General features: G+C 38.3%; 1 protein-coding gene across 1 annotated transcript in view; it reads left to right on the top strand.

The window, feature by feature from the left end:
• The window catches only part of ELAVL2 (ELAV like RNA binding protein 2), a 438381-nt gene extending 419239 nt beyond the window's left edge, over window positions 1–19142 (top strand). Inside the window, exon 7 of the transcript XR_008959890.1 lies at window positions 14629–19142. The gene's annotated coding sequence lies outside the window, so the exon portion shown is untranslated. The remainder of the gene's footprint in view (window positions 1–14628) is intronic.
• Window positions 19143–22101: the final 2959 nt, after the last annotated feature.

Below are 22101 nucleotides of genomic sequence, written 5' to 3'. Positions count from 1 at the left end.
GAGGGGATAGTAAAATTAAAAGCTCTAATAAAATATTAAATAACTATTCATATGGAGTAGTTTATGTAGGCTTTAATGTGAAGGCAGGGAATTGGAATTGAATTCAGCCTTGAAAAATGTTGTGGACTCTTGCAAGCGTAAAAAATTTAATAGCTAATAAAATTTTTTTTCTCAATAAGGAGATGCACAGCTTGTAATATTACAAATATCAAAATTATTTATTTTACTCTAAGCATGAATGATCAGGAGTAGTGGCTGATTATAAAGACTGGGATTAAATGAAATTTTAAATTCCTTTGCATATATATAAATTGACATGGATACTGATTATTACTATTTGAGAACTCATGGAAACAACCCTAAAACTGGAGATAAATAAATTCTTTTATACTTCTTCAAATCGGATAGTGTAGGATCTTAAATCTGTAGGCCAATAACCTTGATCTCAGTCCTCTTCAATATTCTAAGCTATAATGAGGAAACCTGGAAAAGACTGTGATAATCTCCAGGTACAAGGATAGCCTCACTAAGAAAAATCGGGTCTTTTTACTCTCATTTCCTTTTTTGGAGACTACACTACTAAGTTTGTAGCAGGAGAAGGCCAGTGCTATGGAATATCATGATTGTAGCAGTGAAAGAATCAAATGGGAAATGGGAAAATATTGCCAATATTTTATAAATATTTGAAATTAATTTTATCAGTTATTATAAGAGTATATTCTCAGATTGGTCTCCAACTTGGAGGGAAGTATTTGTTTGAGAGAGAATGAGAGGGAGAGAGCAAGTAGGAGAGGTGCAGAGGGAGAGAAAGAATCCCAAGCAGGCTCCACACTCAGTGAGGAGCCTAACACAGGGCTCGATCTCATAACCCTGAGATCACAACCTGAGTTGAAATCAAGAGTCCAATGCTTAACTGACTGAGCCCCCCAGATGCCCCATTGGAAGGAAGTCTTTAGTGGATTTCCACATAAATCCCATGGTTATCCTCTCTAGTCCAAAAATGTCATCAAATGATTTGAAATGTTAGTTTTATAAACTTTATAAAGGGAAGTATAATATATAGATAGATAAGTGCCCTACACATAAATACATCACTCAGTGATTTTCATAAAGTTAACTCACTCTTGTCACCAGCACCAAGAACAAAAGAAAACATTACCAGAATTTCAGAAGATCTCTCATGCCACACATTTCTCCTTACCACATGCCCCCTGACTTCTAATGCAGTCGTTGAGTTTTACATATTTCTCAAGTTCTATCAATGGAATCATGTAGTTGGCATTCTTTGGTGCAGGCTGATTTTGCTCAGCATTATGTCTGCGAGATTCACCTCTGTTGTTGCCTGAACAATGATTTGTTCATCCTCATTGCTGTATGTAGTGCTACAATGCCCAAACATTGCCACAATGTTTTTAATCTGTTCTGTCGATGGACATTTGGGCAGTTTCCAGGCTGGGGACATGAATGACGCTGATGTGAACATCCTTGCAATGATATTATGTGAATTGTGTGAACCTACTTACGTATTTCTGTAGTGTCCATGCGGAGAGAATGGCGAGATCATAAGGGTGTGCCTATTTTCAGTTTTAGTTGAAACAGCTAAAGAGTTTTCGATGGAATTGTTGCAATTTGTCATTCCAGCAGAAGTGTGTGAGAGGTTCAGTTGTTACACATTTTGAGCAACATAAGGTAGTCAGCCGTTTTCATTTTAGTCATTCTGATGGATGTGTTGGGGCATCAATTGTTGTTTTACATTTTTAGAATTGAGATGTAATTCAAATACCATAATATTCACCCTTTAAAAATGTACCATTCAATGGTCTTTAGAATATTCATAATGTTATCCAATAATCATCATTATCTAATTCTAGAACATTTCATCGTCCCAAAAAGAAACTCCACACCTCTTGGCAGCTATATACCATTTTCTTCTACCACAGGCCCTGAAAACTACTTTCTGTAATACTTTCTGTCTTTATGGACTTGCCTATTCTAGACATTTTGTGTAAAAGGAATCTCACACTTTGTGGCCTCTTGTGTCTGGCCTGTGCCTGTGTCTGGCATTTTTCTCTTGGCATGTTTTCAAGGTTCTTCCATGTTAATGCATGAATCAGGACTCTGTTCCTTTTTATGGGTGATTAATTCATTGTATAGATATATCATATTGGTTTACCAATTCATCAGTTGATGGAAATTTGGTTCCTTTCCATTTGGGGGTATCATGAGAAAACATTTAGGTGCGAGTTTTTGTGTGGGCGTTTCTCTTGACTATATACCTAGGAGAAGAATTGCTGGGTCATATGGTGATGTTATCTTTAACTTTTTGAGGACCTGCCAAACTTTTCCAAAATGGCTACACTATTTTACGTGTTCCTCAACAATGTGTGAGGGTTCCAATTTCTCAAATCCTCACCGATACTTTTTGTTTTCCTTTTTTTTTTGATACACGTCCTAGGATGTGTATCATCCTAGGATACACATCCTAGTTCGTGTAAACTGGTGTTGTACTGTGGTTTTGATTTGTATTTTCCTAATGGCTAGTGCTAATGAGTATCTTCTCATTTGCGTATCTTCTTTGGAGAAACGTCTATATATATATCCCTTGGCTGTTTATTAATTGAGTTGTCTTTTTATTGTTTAATCGTAGTTTTTATATCCAGTATACTAGAATTTTATTGGATGTATGCCTTGCATTGATACATGATTTTTCTCCCATTTTTTGAGTTGTCTTCAAGTTTCTGGATGATATCTTCTGGGGCACAAATATTTTTAATTTTGATGAAGTTTAACTTATCAGATTTTTGTTTGGTTGCTTATGCTATTGGTGTCATATTTAAGAAACCATTGCCTAGTTAAAGGTTATGAAAATTGGCACCTATATTTTTGTCTAAGAATCTTATGGTTTTACCTCTTCCATTCACTTCTTTAATTACTTTTGAGCTTTTTTTTTTTTTTTTGATATAGTGTGAGGTAGGGTTCCAAATTTATTCTTTTGCATGTGGATATCCAGTTGTTTCAGCACTACTTATTGAAAAGACCATTCTTTCCCCCAACGAATTGTCTTGGCACCATTGCTGAAAGTCAATTGCAATAAATGTTTCTGTGTTTTGTGATTTTATTTTAATTTTCCCTTGCAAGTAATCATATTTATCAACTATTCCATATACTTATTGCCATTTAGAGGTACTCTTTTGTGAAGCCTTTTGCAAATCTCTGCCATTGTTTTAACTGATTTCTAGGAACCCTATATATTTTTATATATTAGTTTCTTTAAAAAAATTTTTTAAAGATTTTATTTATTTATTTGACAGGGAGAGAGAGAGAGGACAAGCGGGTGGAGCAGCAGGCAGAGGGAGAGGGAGAAGCAGGCTCCCCGCTGAGCAGAGAGCCTGGTGTGGGGCTCGATCCCAGGACTCTGGGATCATGACCTGAGCAGAAGGCAGACTCAACTGATTGAGCCACCCAGGCGCCCCTGTATATTAGTTTTCTGTCAGTATATGTCTTATGAATATTCTTTGGTACTTTATGGCATGATTTTTGACTTATGATGTCTTAATAAGACTTCAAAGTTTTAGTGTAGTTCAATTTGTTGTTTTTCTTCTCTTTAGTTAGTGGTCTGCATCCCTATTAAGTAATTTTAGCCTATGCAAGTTTTTGAAAATATTTTATTTTTCTAAATGTTTATTGTTTTACCTTTCACAGATCTCCAATCCATCCGGAATTGATATGTGTGTATAGTATGGAGATAGATTTAGTTTTGATGTACGGTTAACCAAGTGAATCAGAACCATTTATTAAAAAGACCACCTTTGCTCTACTGCCCTGGAGCAATCACTTATGTTATACACAAGGGTACCAAGTATATGTGGGTCTGTTTCTACACTTCCTCTTCTATATCCTTCATGTCTGTTTCTCATCCCTCTCTCTCTCTGTGTTCCATTGGTCTATTTTTATCTCCATTCAGCAACAGCATGCTATCTAAATCACTATTACTTTATAATAAGCCTTAATATTTGGATAAATCTTATGGCTTTGTTCTTTTTCATCATCATGTTGGCTATTCTTGACCTTTCATTTTCAATGTAAGTTTTAGGATCAGTTTGTCAATGTCGACACAGAGATCTCTCAGGGATTCTGACTGAGAGTGCATTGGCTCTGCAAATCAATTTCAAGAGAATTGATATCTCTATAATGAGCCTTCTAATCCATGGGTAGCGTATGTTCCTCTATTTATTTATATTTTCTTTAATTCCTCCCAATATTAATTTTAGATTTTTTCACTGAAGAGGTCTTCTGAATCTTCTGTTGAATCTGTTACAATGTACTTGATTTATTTGATGCTATTGAAAATGATATCTTTCTGGTTTACCATTCCTCTTTATCATTGAGAAATATCTTCCTTTATTTCATTTATTGCCTCAAATCTGTTTGATATTATTGTAGCTTGGTTGATGGTGTCTTCTTTTATTTTCAACTTTTTGGTATTTGTATATTTAAGGTGGTTTTCTTGTAAGAAGCATATAACAATATTTTACTTTTTATCCGGTCTAATAATAATATACTTTTACTGGAATATTTAGTTTACTTCTATATGTGTTTATTGTCCCTACCATTTTATTATTTACCTCCAATTAGCCCTCCTGTTTTATGTTCCCTTTTGGTCCTTCTATTTTTAGTATTTAAATATTTTTATCAATCTGTTTTTCTTCTTGACTAATTTGTTAGAGATCCTTTGGTTTTGCTCTCATTCTTAATATTTTACTGGTTAACCTGGGGATTATAAAATGCATTTTAGCTTATTAGAGTCTAATGAAAATTATTTCTTTGACCACTTGCTTGATACTGTTAGGACCTTGACACACTTTAACTTCATTTACCACCTGCTGCTCACAATTTGTGTCACCATGTATTTCAATGAGGCATATTAAACATATTGTGATGCCTTTTTTTAAGTCGATAGAGTTTGATTTACTGCACATGCTTACCACCTCCATTGCTTCTTGTTTCTTCCTGAATTTCCATGTTTCCCCCTGGGGGTCATTTTTCTTCTGTCTGGGGAACTCCTTTTGCCATTTCTTTTCCTGCATGTCTGGTGGGGACACATTTTTCTCTCTCTTTTTTTGTTTGTTTATTTTGCTCCCACTTTTGCGTAGATGTAAGGAACAGATGATATTACCGATCCCCTCTTCCCTTTTACTCCCACTCTAGCTGTAGACACAGCCCACCTGAGGGAAGTTTTGATTCTGCAGAGAAGATACATTTATTCAGTGTCACTGTCTCATAATCACAGGCAGAGAGGGAATGAAAGAGACCCAATTATTGATGCTTTGACCTTTGAATAGATTCAATCTTAAAAAGTGAAAAGGGTGGGCCAGTGGCTGTCTTTCACCAACCAAACGGTCAATATTATTACCTCAGTAAAGTGACTCTGCGTGAAAACCGGACGAACGGGGGAAGTAGGTGGTCTCACCTGAGCTCTTCCCTTACTTTCTTAGCTCTTGCTTCTCTTAACCCACTTGTCTGAAATATTAAGCCTGAGTCAAGTCCTGCTTCCATTTGCATATGTGGTCTCCTCTAATAACAGGTGTTCCCCTGAATGTCCTCCTTGAACTGCTGGTATTGGTGTGAATTTTGCCTCCAGAAATTTTAGAAATGGATTAGAACAGTGTATTGATTAAATCCTTTCAAGGCCTCACTCTCCTCAGGAATGAAAATTCACTGCTTCTTCAGTTATCATTACAAAATTCTTGGGTATGTGGTCCAGCATAGGTCCACATAGGTCTACAATGAGTTTATGACAATATTAAGTCATCCTAACAATTTAAGGCCAACAATATATAGAAGTGCTCCAAATTTTAGTACAAATTCATTCTTCCTTTAAATTTTCCAGGGTGAAATTAAAGCTCTGAAATGAAGTTGCAAGTTCTTAGAAGTTGAAGTCCAACTCTTTAACATCCCGAATCGCATTTTCTTGAAATTTTCTATCAAAAGACCCGAAAAATTAACCTAAAAATTCATTCTTGCAAATTTATTGTTTTGCTTTGTCTCTGCAGCAGGGACTGTAGTGTGGTGCTCTTAAATTCTTAGAACAGAGACGGGAGGCCATGGGATAAAATTCAGTCTTCTAGGATGTAGCCCTGCAGAAGCATTGGTGGCAATTCCCTTTGTGTCAATCCTAGACTGAGGACATAGAATTGTATTGCTACATTGTCTAGTTTTTAGTTGCCAGGTAACCAGTTGTTACATGATAATCAGCATTGTTTTCTACAGACCTAAGTCATCTACCAGTAGGGGGCAAAATGGTCTCCTTTATACATGTTATTGAAATTGTTCATTTCAACATTTCTTCCAAATGTAAGACATGCAAATATATGTGTATACAATGTGCCAGCACAAACTACATCAAAAAAATTCTACCCAGATACATAGGCATATTCCATTCTACGGAGGGTGAAGCAGGAGAATAACATTATTTTCATTTTTATGGAGCCATGTGTGGGGTCAGTGGACTAATAAATGAAATCTGAATTATTCATCAGTCTGTATGTCATTTAGATCTTTAAAAGCAGTACTGATGGAGTAGTAGAAATGCTCCAGCTCTCACCAAACCAATATAATTGTCTCCTTCCTTCTCTCCCTCTCATTTTTAACCATTGACTTTTTTTTTTTTTTAAGATTTTATTCATTTGACAGAGACAGCCAGCGAGAGAGGGAACACAAGCAGGGGGAGTGGGAGAGGAAGAAGCAGGCTCACAGCAGAGGAGCCTGATGTGGGGCTCGATCCCATAACGCCAGGATCACGCCCTGAGCCGAAGGCAGACGCTTAATGGCTGCGCCACCCAGGCGCCCCTAACCGTTGACTTTTATTCGGGATTTTGGAATCTGGATAAATTTCCATGCATTGCCCCTAACAACCATAACAGACATTAATAATTTATGGGCCTGTAGTGTGGAGGGTGTTTGCGAAGGAGCATTTCACACAGTGTAATCTCACAGAAGTAACCCCAGATGCCTGACTCATGTTAGTTAACTTAGGCAGAGACTAACTTATTAATTTTCTGTATTAACAGAGTATCTGTGAATTCTTTGGAATTTATAAGACAGGGATGAGTAGGACTTTGTATATACTTTCAGCAAACAGGTTATTTACTTTCTTTGGTTTTAATACAAATCTACATGGAAAAAATAGAATTCACATGATAGGGTGATTTATTGATTAATTTCTTTCCATTTCCAGTGACTTTTGCCTCTGCCTTCACCCCTATAGATACATTTTTCTCTGTGGGTTTTTTTTTTTTTTTTTTTGGACATTTTGAAATTGCCTGTAATAAATGCTCAGAATTTGCTAAGCATTTCTCTCTCCTTGTGTTGCATTAAAACATGCCAAATTAAAAAGATATTCATGGCATTGGAAAGATTAATTCCTGAGCTACTGAAATGTTATTTTTCATCTTAAACTTGTTTTTTTTGGGAAAGCTTACTTTCAGGGACAGCTGCAAAAGAAAGACTTCTAACTCAACGAATTACTGAGAATATAAATAGAAGAGAGGAAATCCTTTAACGCTCCAGCTTCACCAATTCTATATTGTGGACTTAGATTAACAATAATTTCTGATGCTAACAATGATAACTGACATTTACTGAGTATTTACTGTATGCTAAGTAGTGTTTCAAGTATTTTACATTTACTGTACATAATTTTCGTAATAACTGATGAATAAGACCTACAGTTGTAATACCTCTTTTATATATAAAGATTCTGAGGCACAGAGAGGGTAAGTAACCTGCCCAAGTTCACCCAGCTCTTAAGAAGAGGAGCCAGATTTTAACCCACTGTGTCTGGCTGCAGGTCTTTCTTTAAGCTGCTGCCACTTGGTGTCTGGGGCCAGCAGTGCCCCGTGAATCGTTCAATGATACAGAGTCATTTCCTTTCCAAATAAATGATGTTAATGTCTGTTCTGGGTATTCTTCGGCATGGAAATTGGAATGCTCCCCATTATGCTGTATTCTCTGCATCTGAGGATGAGTAATACGCACACGAATGGCATTTTTGTGCAATCTTTAAAGATTCAAGATCTATATTCATTGGGGGTGGGACCTAGACATTTATACTTAAAGTTCCCCAGGAGATTCTGATGCAGTTACTTTTCAGATAAGCCTCTGGGAATGACTGTTTTACATAAAGCCTATGAAAGAATATGTCCCTATCGACACAATAACGTATAAGGTTCTGGCTAGGAACCAAAAGGCACAGATGGGTGTAGGTGGTAATTAGTTCAACTAGAGCTCCCCTCTAAAACGTTCATCACACTGTTGGTTCCAAAGCAGTGCGTCTCGTCCCCGGAGGGCAGAAGCGTTGACTGCCAATTTTCTAGCTGCTCAGCTCAGCCACCGGGATGGTGTTCTGCTCGCAATGGACACCCAGCAAATCCTATCATGATAATAATAAATGAAAACTTAGCATTCACCACCTGGGGGCCACATGGTGTTCTAAGGGCTCCACCTACATTACTCTTTTAATCCTCTCATCCTCCCCCCGACTTAGTCCTTTTCTTGTCCATTTTTCTCATCCAGAAACTGAAAACAGAGATGTTAAGAGCAAGAAATAGTAGCAGAACGGGGATAAGATTGACTGTGAGCTTCAAGACCATGTCTCAAGTGATAGCTTGAAGGCAGTCACTGCTCATGTCTCCTCTGCCAATCCAGAGAGGAAGATGGGATTTCATCTTAATACAGTTTTAAGACATGTCTGTCTCGATCTAAGAACTTCTTCCTGATACGCTTCATCCTTCCCCTCTCTCTCCTCCTCTCTCTCCATCCTCGTCTCCCTACCTCTCCTCTCTTTTCCCTTCCTTCTTCCCTCTCTTCTTCCTTCTCTTGTTATAATTAAAAATGTTTATCAGAGCACATGTTTAGTAAAATAAAAAGGGCAAGTAATTCTTATCCAAATATATTTTAAAATATTGTTTCACATTAACACGACAAATATTTGCATAAACTTCGAAATCGGTTTTTGAGACAAATAGCCATGTCTCTGAGCAGAGTCGTCAGTTTTGCTTGGTGATTAAGGAAGCACGTGATTTTCTGTCCGTGGCTACCTGTAGATCTCCCAGGAATAGTCAGGTTTGGAGGAAGTGTTAGGGCTTGGTAAATATTTCAGCTCGCCTGAAGGCTGTTTTAGGCTATCATCTTTTGTATTTTTAATATTATAAAGGGAATGGTGACTGGCAGGTAAAATTTTTTCCCTGATTTAGAGAGAAATGATGAAGATATTCTCTTGAGCCTTCATCACCTGGGATTTCTGAGGCAACCTAGGGATAAAATCCTGGAGCAATGTTGGGTGAGCTTCACAGTATGATCACTCGAAGTGTGGAGCTCCCGTGTTCCCTCAGGCAGGGCTATGGCTTTTATCTCCGTATCCTTCGTATTGAAGACAGCTCATATTGACTGCTACAGGTAGCCAATGAGAGATGTTTTCACTGAAAATAAATGAGTGAATTTACCTACTTAATTTCCAAAGCACTGGTAGAGGAGCATTTCTAACTCTTCGTTCCAACTCTTCCTTGGTTTAAACCTCATCATTTCTCATGGAGGCCAATGTTTCGTTTCTTCTTTCTTTTTTTCTTTCTTCTTTCTTTCTTTCTCTTTCTTTCTTTCTTTCTTTCTTTCTTTCCTTCCTTCCTTCCTTCCTTCCTTCCTTCCTTTTTTAACTTTCTTGATTTTTATTTTTTTAAATTATTTTTAAATAAGTTTAAGTAACCCATCATGGGGCTTGAACTCTGGACCCTGAGATGAAGAGTCACATGCTCTACCAGCTAAGCCAGCCAGGCGCCCCAAGCCAGTGTTTCTTAAACTTTAGTGGTGTATGTGTCCCTTTTTAGGAAAAATAAATCCAACAAACCAATTATTAATTTGAAATTATTTCTTATCACAGTATATAACACCAGGCATAAACTCCTTGGGCTTATACTTTCTATTTAAACCTCAAATCTAAACAAATTTAGAAAGTACATACAAGCAGAACAGCAAAATGATAGCATTTGAGATAAGACTTATGGTCACAGACCTTTTTTTTCTGCAGAAACCAAGGTGCCAAAGTTAGATTTACTATTGTAAAAGTATTATTGAATTTTCTGTTTTATTTATTGTCTGCTTAATTCTTTTCACTCTAAATATAATAAACTATCATTTATGTCAAGTCACCATCCTCATGATCATATTAGGTCCTTTTCTTTTCTTCTGTCCCTCTCTTTTTTTTTTTTTTTTTTTTAGAAAACAAGAGAGACAGGGGTGGAGGAGATGGGCAGAGAGAGAATCTTAAGCAGGCTCCATGCCAGCGTGGTGCCCACTGGGGCTCGATCTCACAACCCTGAGATCACGACCTAAGCTGAAACCAAGAGTCTTACACTCAACCGAATGAGCCATCCAGGTGCCGCATGTCCTTTTCTTTTTTTAACAATGGCATTTTAAGAACTAAATAATTGTTTTGGTAGGTCTATGAACTTAATGGCATGTCATAGATTCATTACCATCAAAATATAATGAAAAGTTCTTTTATTGCTTATTTAATGATAACCTTCTAATTGGAACATATGATGAAAGGATTGTACTTTTGATGCTACAAACTGCTTCTTTTGAGTTTATTATACTTGCACGACTATGCACTACATGGTAATCAAAATTTCTCATCACTGTTTCTCATTTGAAAATTCATCACTTAAAAATCTGTCTTTATTCTGTTATTATTTTCCCTCAACAATTAAAGTAGTAGTTTCTATCGCCTCACTCTTGTGATATCAAATCTAAGTCTCATTTTATTAAACAACTTAAGAAACAAAAGCCTTAGTCTATGAAAAATGTTCTTTAACTGCAAATTGTAATGGCAAAGGAGAATTTTATCTTAACTGGTAAAAGAATACGAATATAGGTTTGTACCTGAGACCATTGTTGTCATTTTGACATGAGAAATATGAATGCAGCAACAGGGTTTCAAAGCAATAACTGGTTGTAAGATTGTCCTTTATATACTCAAAAAACTAAGAAAAAAATCATTATTCTTTTTTAGATCTCTCAGTTGTGTAAAAATTTACCCACTTTAAAAAGCCTGGTTTGGGCAACTTTGGCCACCTTGTCTCCCTGTCTGTGGCTTTGATCCCATTTCATGATTTATCTGAAATGCGAGGCTGTTCAATTCATTGCCCTATTTAATATCTTTCAATAACTCCATCTGGCCTGAAACCTAAACTCCAGATTCTTTATGTGACATGGGGGCCGTGATTTAGCTCTAGGTACCTTTTCCATCCCCTTTCCACTCACTCCCCTTTGAGGGCCCGCCATGCTTCTTAAACGCATCTTGCTTTTTCAGACTTCCACTCCTGCGCATGCTCTGTTCTTCTGTCTTACGTACCCTCGCCCTCCTCAGACCTCCCCTTCCTATTTCACATCTCTGGGAAATTTTCCCTTCAAAATTCTGTTCTGGATAGGATTTTCTCAGGGAAGCCTTTTCTTAGTGCCACCAGGCAACAAGGCCATCTTTGTGCTTCTGAAGCCGCTCTCCTCACTGCAGGTGTCAGACTGTCAATGTGTCCTACACACGCAGATGTCCTAATAGAAGGTGGCTTGGTATTGACAGAGGGTAAGAGTACTTATTAGGTCAGTGTTTACCAAGGAATGGCAATACCAGGCCTGTCCCTCCCCTTTGAAAAGAAAGTCTTCAATAAAGGGGTTTGGTAATGAATTTCATGTCTTTCCATAGCAATCTTTCCATTTGCCCTGACAGGCCGAATAAAGTAGTTGTGAAGAGCAGAGGTTTTTGGATTCAAACACACTTCGATTCAAATCCATGCTCCTTCATTAATTCCCTACATGACCCAAAGCTTGTTTGTATCTCCTTGCTGTGCGAAGTTGTTCTAATGAGTAAATCAGATGATATAATGGTTAGTACATAGTAAACATTCAATACAAGTGAGCTATCATTGATAATAAAATATTAATCTGTACATTTACAAATCAAAGGAAAAAATCACTCAGATAGCAAATCCTGACTTGGAACAGAAAATAAGATCACCATATCGAAGACTGCAGGAAAAACCTCTCATCTCTTTGCCACGCCAATCCTGCATTGGTGACAGACTAGGAACACAGGCCATGGGTTTATTTTGTGTTACCGAGTTAATAATTTTCCCTCCTTTCTCCTATTCCCTCCCCTATGCCAAACTCCCACCATTTTGGATTCTCCATGTAGAACAGTCTGCAGGGTTAAAATGTACAAGTAACTGGCAAAGAAAATACATCTTTTGTTCTCTACCCCTTGCAAATAAAATGAATTCCTGGGGTTTGGGCTACTGTGTATGTTCTGTGCCTTTTTCTCAGGAACTGAATCCAAGGCACATGCAGAATGTATCTGTTAAAAAAAAAAAAAACTGAAGAAGCAAAGTTGTTGGTTTTTCCCCCCTTATATCAAGAAGGTGTCATTTGGAATCTTGGATGAATCATCTGTCATTGCTGAATGGCAAGATAATGGTCTTATGTTAGTAAAGAGAGAGACAGAAATGATGTGTTGCAAAGTAATAACAGAAGATTGCTTAACAGGTATGCGAAAATGGCACTAATGCTTACAGATACAAATGCAGTGTGACAGCAGTCTGTTAGGACACGGTGCCACTCGTGGAATGCACATATGCTCATGTAATGGGTATATCTTAATTCTATTGAATACTGTGTGTCTGTGCATTTATGTGGGATTTATAAACATGGCATGATACCGTTTCCAAGTATTCTAGTTCAGAGTTAACATGCGTTTAATATGCATTCTCTCGTTTGTTCCGTATAAAAACTCTGTGAGCTAGGTATGCATGGAAAAGGAAACTGAGCCTGAGAGATAAAGGGGTATTTGTGAGGTCACACAGGTAAATAGTGATGGATGAGGATTTGCCTTATCCAACTCCACAGCACTTTCTTACTATATAATAATCTGTTTCTAACATATACCAATCTATTCTGTATGCAAACACATTTGGAATCCATAAACTTATAACTGCACTGAGTGATGTTTACTCAAGAATTAATATAAAGCATAAAGCATTTTCCTTCTTTTTCTTCCCAGAAAGATTTGTGATTTGATTTATCCCGATGATAGGTTGCTTTGTTCTTCTGCGAGGATATTATCAGAATGCAGGACACAGCAATCTTCTGTACTGTGACCGCGGCTTTATAACAGAATACTCAGATGAGCTTAATGCTCTATAAATGAAGCTTTTTGGTGATGGACAGAAATGATGAAATGTTGGATGGCTGTATTAAGACAAAAGGGTAGCTTTATATTTGGCAGAAAGGAACCCACAAACTGATTTTTTCCCGTTTGTTTTCAAGATATTTTCCTTTTCCATTTTTATTTTTGTTATATTGAATTTGATAAACATGTATTAGTGCCTGTTACATGCAAGATCTTGGACTGCCCTTTGGACACTTTATAAGGAGGGCTAAGATCAAGAGGTTTATAGTCTAGTAAGATACTGATGCATAAACTATATGATACTGAGCCAAATGAAACGAGATTATTTACATTGTGCTCTTGCAACCTTTACAGAATTAAAGCCGCTGTATTACAATTCACAAAACTTGTGATGCAGTTAGTCAATTTTGTTCCATAGATGAAATGTTAGTAGTGTACTCTGAGTACATTAAGACAACCCAAGTTCAAGGTCAGCGTAGAGAGGAAAGTTTACTTAATACTAAAGCCATGCTCACGCTCTCATTTCTGTTGTGCTTCTATTCACATGAAATATGAGTCAGTATTTTTCAAAACTTTGGTTATTTTGAGGACTTAAAAATATTAAAAATATTTACTTCCTTACTTTACTTTTTGCATACTTTACCCACCTGGCTATCCATCTATCATTTTAATATCTATATATTATTTTAAATGTTATCTTGAGAAAATAATTACGATTTATTCTCTACAGTTTGGTTTTGATAGTGATAAAAACCTAAAAATGAACAAAAGTTTAACATCAGTTCTTCCTTGCAAAAATCATATGATTACACTTGTAAAAAGGCAATTAGAAGGTTAGGTATCAGTGGGCATACTTTTTAAGATTCTTAAGATCCATACTTAATTTCTCCGTGCTGTTTGCTTTCTACCACGTAGTTTTGCCTTCCTTCAGCAAACGTTTAAGTGTTGGGTATCAAACACATAAAACTGAGCAAAAGTGAGTTTGAGTCCTCAAGGAAATCCTTTGGCTGTCATGGAAAGGCAGACCAAAAGTGCCCATTGGTATTATGGCAGCTATCAGGGAAGTATTGTACAAAGAGTTGGGACACTATACAGGAAAAGAGCCAACGAGCTTCCAGGTGTGATGACGGAGAGTGGAGTGAGGAGCGGTGCAGAGGCTTCACAGAAAGAAAAAAAAAAGGTAGATGGAAAACTGAATCTTAAAGACTGATTTCAGTGGCAGAGACACAGAAAGAGTATTTTAGGCATAAAACCAAGCATATACAATAATATGGAGAAATACAGAGAAAAACTGAAAATCATGTTTTATTTCATTTGATCAACTTTATACATTTTTGTGGCTAGAGAAAATTTTTTATCCCACTGAGACTAAAAACTTTTCTGATTTATTCTAGAATCTCCAAAAACATGGCCTAAACAAAAACGTCAGGTGATAGGATTCTCTTGATCCGTAATACTAAGAAGAACTTCTGCTGCGCGATTTTATCAGAAGTGGAGTAAATGGGGATTAGGGAGAACCAGTCTTCTGTGTTACAATCATGGTAATGTATCACTTCCAAAACTCTTGTATCCCTTGATAGTCTACTTTTTAAAAAGTCTGTGTATCAGTCAAGCAATAGGGAATAAGGAATAGCAAGCAGCCAAATGGGTGTGTCTCAAGCCATAGTATTTTAATCTGTGTTTGTCTTGGCTATGCTGCACCTCTTCTTCATCTCCAGGGGAGCCAAATTCAAATCTAGACTTTGCATGCCCTCTTGCACCTTAAGTTGTTAATGCCTCGGAGCCTCGTTACTTCATATCCACTTCGAAGGAATGATTCATATCTATAGACTTGTTTTCAGGAAAAAAATGAGGGTTTCCTTGTAGTATACTAGACAGGTGGTACTGGATAAATATAAATATATCTGTTATTTATTTTGAGGAATGATTTTTTATTTTATATAGCTCATTTATGCATATTCACTTGAATAGATATATGAATGAACCTAAATACGTTCTAGAATGTTCTGTACCCATCAAGACTTCACCTAGTGAGCCTTAACAAAAATTTGTATATTGACAGTTTTGAGTGAGCGGCAACTAGTGACAAAACTCATCTGTGGCAGACCTCTTTCAAAAGTTGCAGGAGGGCACCTGGGTGGTGCTGTCAGTTAAGCATCTGGCTTGGTTTTGGCTCAGGTCATGATCTCAGGGTTTTGGGATCGAGCCCCTGCATAGGGCTCCGCACTCAACGGGAAGTCTGCTTGAGACTCTTTTTCCCTTTTGCTTTGCCCCTCCCCCTTTCTAGCTCTTTCTCAGATAAATAATAAAATCTTTTTTTAAAAAAGTCGCAAGAGGGGCGCCTGGGTAGCGCAGTCGTTAAGCATCTGCCTTCGGCTCAGGGCGTGATCCCGGCGTTTCGGGATCGAGTCCCACATCGGGCTCCTCGGTTGGGAGCCTGCTTCTTCCTCTCACTCCCCCTGCTGTGTTCCCTCTCTCGCTGGCTGTCTCTCTCTCTGTCATATAAATAAATAAAATCTTAAAAAAATAAGAAAATTAAAAAAGTAAAAAAAGTCACAGGAGATAATTTTCCTCTTGTATTCAGGATAGTTTTTGTATATCCGAAACATTTTAGTAAGTTTACTCTATAGGTCAGTGCTTATATGCATAGCTCTTATAGAATAGGCTTTAAAAAAAAATTTACAGAAGCTGACAACTTATATAACTGTATTCAGTGATCACATGATTCTAGTTGCAAAAAAACTTATAAGTATCATGTGTACTTAAAACACCAAATAAAAGACTCTACCAGATGTCAGGAGACTTCGGGGACCATTAGTTCTCCTTGTCTGGCTGATCACAGGGGCTTGTGGCAGTCATGTAAATGTTCTGGTCAGCTCTCCAGCTGTGAGGAGAGAACTTGGACATCCTACCCCTCTGGACATACCGCTGTGTTCACTTTGAGACGTGTTTCCTGTGCCCACTGGGCAGGGTGGGGATATTAAAGCAGGTCTATGGTGGTAAGACAACGGGCCGGAGAGTCTTTGGCTGAAACTTTCTTGCAACTGTGCTTAGTCCAAGAGTTTTTCTGCGCAATTCTTTTTCCGTCATTCTCTTTTCCCATAAGTGCCAGACCCACATTGCAGTGGAAGGCTCTCCTCACTCTTCCTGCTCTCTCTGTCAATACATCTCTTGAAATTCTAATCCTGTCCTAGGGTCTGCCTCTCGGTGGACCACTCGAGCTTCTTTAACTTCATTTTCCTCATTTGTACTTTGAACATACTGGTACTTCACCTACTTATTGTCAGGACCAAATATTAGAATATGCAATAAAAGTGCTTGAAGTTAGAAATTGTTATAAATTATTATAGACTTTCATAACTTGTTTTTTCTCTAGAAGAGACTTTGTTCCCACAATCAATTTCTTTTTTGCTCTCTCATGGCTTGGAGAAAATTTTTTGGTCCTAGTTATCATATGAAAGTTCAATCTCAATTCATCTGTTTCTACATCTTGAACTAGGGATGTATTAGACCCAACCTTGCTATATTCTGGGATTCTATTCATGACAGAGAAAAATTCATCATAAGGCAGGTATTTCTTGGAGCCCATCCAAGCTACCGAAATTTCAAAATGACCTCCTTATAAATAAACCTTCCTGAAAGTTGTCCTCCCTGTAGGAATCCCAGCAATATAGCAATTCTAAGCATTATAATAATTTAGGGGGGTTACATAATCTGCCTATTTATTTTGGGAAGGAAGTGTAAGAGGTGGGGGAAGAAGAAACAGTGACTTCACACTCCAAATCATTTTGTTATATGGTGTAAATTTCACAAATTAATCCATTTTTAGAAATGAACCTGTTTTCCGGGCTGCTTTGAGGACCGAGTGGAGGCAAGGAACAGAGAAGCAAATACTGGCTTTGAGAGAATAAGATTAATTAATTTAGTTCTCCTGGTTTTCTGTCTCACGCACAACCGGACTTAATAGGCTCTGTTGTATACGTACACAGCAGCGCAGAAAGCAGGATTGGAGGTACAACACCTGTATGATTCGAAGTCCTGCCCTTAATTTTATGGACAGCTTTGGGTGAATCACTTAATTGTTCTTCATTTGAGATTTCTTTTTAGTTGAGTATGTATTTTAAGTCCCCGATAAGTGATAGCTATTTTCCATCATTCCCAAACAAACGACACTGAGTGGGAAAACCTAAGCCTTTCTCTTCCTTTTACTACTCACACAGAACATACCACTTCTGATACTACTGGTCACCTGATGTGTGGCTTTTTTCTGACACCAAACAACTATGAGAGACCAGCTGGGTGGCCTACAATTTAACTCAGTTGTGATGCTATCTACCTAGAAGGAGTGTCAGACCTCGCAGGTGAAGGGCTCACTCCCACAATGCTCCTCCTGCCCCCACTTCAGAGGCCATTCGCAAGTCCAGGCTGTCACCTGTGCTTTTGACTATTGGCTATAAATCTGAGGTTTCCATGACCCCTGCCTAAGGTTTGGTTAATTTGCTTGAGTGGCTCACAGACCTCAGGGAAACACATTTTGCCAATTTATTAAAGGGTATAATAAGGGAAACAGATGAACAACTAATGAAAAGATACATAGGGTGGGGTCTGGGAGGGTCCTGAGTACGGGAGCTTCTGTTCCCTTGGAGTTGGGGTGCATCACCCTCCTGGTATTTGCATGTGTTCAACCACCTGCAAGCTCACTGAACCCTGTACTATTGGGATTCTATGGAGGCTTTCTCCTGTAGGCATGATCTATTATTAAGTCCATTTCCAGCCCCTCTCTCCTCTCTGAAGTATGGGGGGCTGAAATTTCCAAGTTTTTAATTGTAACTTAATCTTTCTGGTGACTGGTCCCCATCTAGGAGCCTTCCCATAGTTGCCTCAGTAGAACAAAAGCTGCTAGTGCTCTTATCACTTAAAAACTTACAAAGGTTTTAGAAACCCTGTGTTTCTAAACAGGGTCAAAGACCAAGAGATGTTCTTATCACTTAGGAAATGACCAGGGTTTTAGGAGCTCTGTGCCAGGCATGGGGTGGGAGAGGGTAGACATGATAGATAGATAGATAGACAGATAGATACATAGATGATAGATAGATAGATGATAGATGGATAGATTCTGTTATCTCACAGGTGCTATCTAATTACAAATTCATGGCAGTAGTGGGGAGAAAACATTTTAATCTACATACCCAACCATCCTCAATGTTTAGATTCTCAGGAGAAGACTAAAAGGTGCAGAAGCTTCTCACAGTGGAAAGAACATGGTGCTGGAGTGAGACATGCTGTAAGTCAAATCCAGGCTTTCACATTTTCTAAGAATTGGGCTGTTTACTTGATTTATTTGAGGCTTTAGATAACATTAACCCTTGGTGTGAAGACCAAAGATAATTCTGCAAAGACACTTAGCAATGCCCCATCTTTCACCCCTCCTCATTTCAGTAAACATTAGTGAAGATCTTTCTTGGATGCCCGGTCATCTTGAGCCCAGTTCTACAGAGGTTGTGTCACACTCAAGGAACACTTAGTGGATATTTGTAGACTTGAAATACATATCCTTACAGTGTGGAAAAGCCTGGTGTCAGGTAACATATCTACTCATCAGGAGGCTGTACAGCTGGTAATAACATGGCGTTTAGGACACTGATTGTGTCACCTGAGGCAACTTGCTAAATGTCTCTGCTTTTCAGTTTGTTCATTAACAAAACATAGACTATAGTAATACCTATTTCATAAAGGTTTTGGAGAATTAAATGACACGATACAGATGAAATGCTTAACAAAATAGAAAGCACAAAGTCAACACCTAATAAATTGTGGTAAAAATATAATCTGTGAGAAGGTGAGATTTCTCATTAAACTTAGAAATCAAATATAGTCAAGTAGATACTTGACAAGTTGTATTAGAAAATTAGAATAACACTTGATGGACTGAAGCAGTTGTCCTGACCAAAAGATAAGGAAGTACGGAATGGGGAGATGGGTTGAAATGACAGGCTCCTCATCACAAAATAAATGATATGGGGAACATAATCCTAAGTAAAGTTTGAGTCAACAGGTGATTCCTGGATATCTCTTCTCAACTCTGGAATCAGATGTTCAACTGTCTGCTTGACAAGTGTAATGGAAATCTAACAGGCATCTCAAACAATTATGTCCAAACCCAAATTCTGTATTTTGTCTCCTAAAACTGTACTTGTACTTGTCATGGGCTTTCCTTTCTTGTTAGGAAAAAAAAAAAAAAAAAAAGAAGCTATAATCTATATCTGCATTTCTTTTCTTTTACCTGAATACTTTGTTGATTGTCTGCTGTCCCCACTGGATTGGTTCTACATTTCTTCTTCTTTTTTTTTAAGATTTTATTTATTTATTTGAAGGAGACAGAGTGTCAGAGAGTGAGAGAGAGACAGAGAACACAAGCAGGAGGAGGGGTAGAGGGAGAAGCAGACTCCAGGCTGAGGACTCAATTCCAGGACCCTGAGATCATGACCTGAGCCAAAGCCAGACGCCTAACAGACTGAGCCACCCAGGTGGCCGTGGTTCTGCATTTCAGGAAGGCAGGGATTTTGTATGTTTTGTTTGCCTCCATAATACTAGTCCCTAGAACTGATCCAACTCATAGGAACCTTCAGTGAATGTTGAATGAAAAAATAAACCCAGAATGCAGTTTATTTGCATAGAGGAATGTGTTTCTTTCCCATAGCAACGCAGGAGCACAAAACAGTGATGTTGACTGAAACATTAATATGTGGAGCTATGAGGAAAAGAAGAGAGAAATGGGTATTCGTTGACCTAATGTCTGTGGAATTGCATGACTTTCTCGGGCTTATTAACACATGTGTTCCAACTCTGTGGCGAACAAAATGTGAAGAAATGGTTTTAAATAACAAAATGGGGGATTCCTTTTAGGCATATAGGTAGGCGACAGTGGGTGTCTAAATGTTGGGATCACTGCAAATTTCTCTCCTCTAGCTCTAGGAGACAGGTTACACTTTGCGTTCTCTTGACAGGGTTTTGGCAGGGCCGTGCCTGGAGGCAGGGTTACGTACTTGAATGCCACATGAGCTCTCAAGCCTAAGGCTCCTTGCCCTGTGAGTCTGTGAATTAACACATCTCTTTGAACAAACTTGTTTGATAGTTTGTGAAAGAAAACAGACTTTTAAAGAGTAGTTTGGTAAAATCTGAAAGCATGTGAAAGATCCATTTTTTAAAAAAGATTTTATTTATTTGAGAGAGAGCGAGAGAGTGAGAGCATGAGCAGGAGAGAGGGGCAGAAGGAGAAGCAGACTCCCCACTGAGCAGGGAGCCAGATGTGGGGCTCGATCCCAGGACCCTGGGATCATGACCTGAGCCGAAGGCAGACACTTAACCAACTGAGCCACCCAGGTGCCCTGAAAGATCCATTTTTAACAGAGAACTTGGGAAATCTCCAGAGTAGAACGGTTATGTCCACAGACAAATTGGTTCCCAAATCTGCTCTAAAGAGTGACCTGTTCTTTTCCACATCTACCAGTTTAACCACTTGGGCATCTAAGTGTAAACATGTACAAGTGATTTAAAGGAACAATGACTGGAAGTGGAAATGGCTTCCAAAGTAAATGGGTATTTTTGCCATAATCGTGACATTTATAGTGACATAGATTTAGACATATATTTAACCTAGGCTGCCTATGGTGTTGCCAAGATGTGAATCAGCTAAGCTCGGAGACAAATCTGCAAGCTGGAAAACGTCAAAGAACAGGATTGTTCCATAATTTTAGAAAGCGTTACAATTTCTTCTGGGTTGGCTTTCCTGCTTAACCTGCTTGCCTTCTATGAGTTCTCTCTCTTTGTTCAGGGAAAATTCTCCTTCCGCATGAGAGAGGGGAGGTTATTGTGGTAGTTTTCACCTCTGTGTTCTGGCTTAAAGACAACCGGTTTTTAAGAGCACCTGGACCCATCTTGTCCACGGGAATTCATGCCTCCAAGGGCCACATGGCATCTCTAAATTGAAATGCCTCTGATCAGACCCAAGAATATTCTAAAAAAGGTCTCCCATCTAAATTCTAATTTCGTGTGCTGCTGTAGACACCAGCTTTGGGTGAGCCAGCTCAGCATGTGTCCCTACTATTTAATGTCAGCCCATGACTATTCTTAGCCTTGACACCTCCAAACAGTTTACCAGAATGAACAGATTTCTCCAACCCATCACATTTTCTCTCCATTGAGTTGCAGATGGAAGAGGATAAAAAGGATACATATATGAAAGGGAACTGGTACACGTTTCCCCCACCCGCACAAGCTAATCTCAGCAACTGAGCTGGTGTCAGTTGCATGTGAAAATAGGTTTTTTATTTTTTATTTCTTTCCCCCTATGCCTGGTTCTGGGAAAATGAAACATAGGCATGACAATAATGTGTCTGTGCCAGTTTCGGGTGCTTTAGCTTTCCAAGTTGGCAGACACTTAACATCAAGGGAAGACTTTCTAGCTAAAGAGGAAGGACAACTATAAAGAGATCAAAGTAAATGGGCATTGGCTTTTGTGGAGGACAGGAAAATCCATTTTGAAATAGGAGCTAATTGATGGTATTGACTCTGAAGAAATTACCTGCATATTTTCTGAAGTGCGTTCTGAGAAACACTACCACTGCCCACAGAATCTCAGAGAACGAAGACTAGAAAATTGGGTGGATGGGCTTTCCATTTTTGTCACGAGTCATTCTTCAAGCTCTGAGAAGCCGCACAACTTCATATGGTTTCTTTCTTTGGGGAGGGGGCAGGGAGGAGGAGTTGTTTTTCAAGTAGAATAACATGGAAATATCAGGAAAATATCCTGACAGTACTTGAGGTAGGGACTGTCCTAGAAGGATTCACTCTCTGTATCTTACACG

Source organism: Ursus arctos, unplaced genomic scaffold (genome assembly GCF_023065955.2).
Source record: "Ursus arctos isolate Adak ecotype North America unplaced genomic scaffold, UrsArc2.0 scaffold_18, whole genome shotgun sequence".
Lineage (NCBI taxonomy): Eukaryota > Metazoa > Chordata > Mammalia > Carnivora > Ursidae > Ursus > Ursus arctos.
Note: the sequence above shows the minus strand (reverse complement) of the source record. Positions and strands in the feature narration are given on the sequence as shown.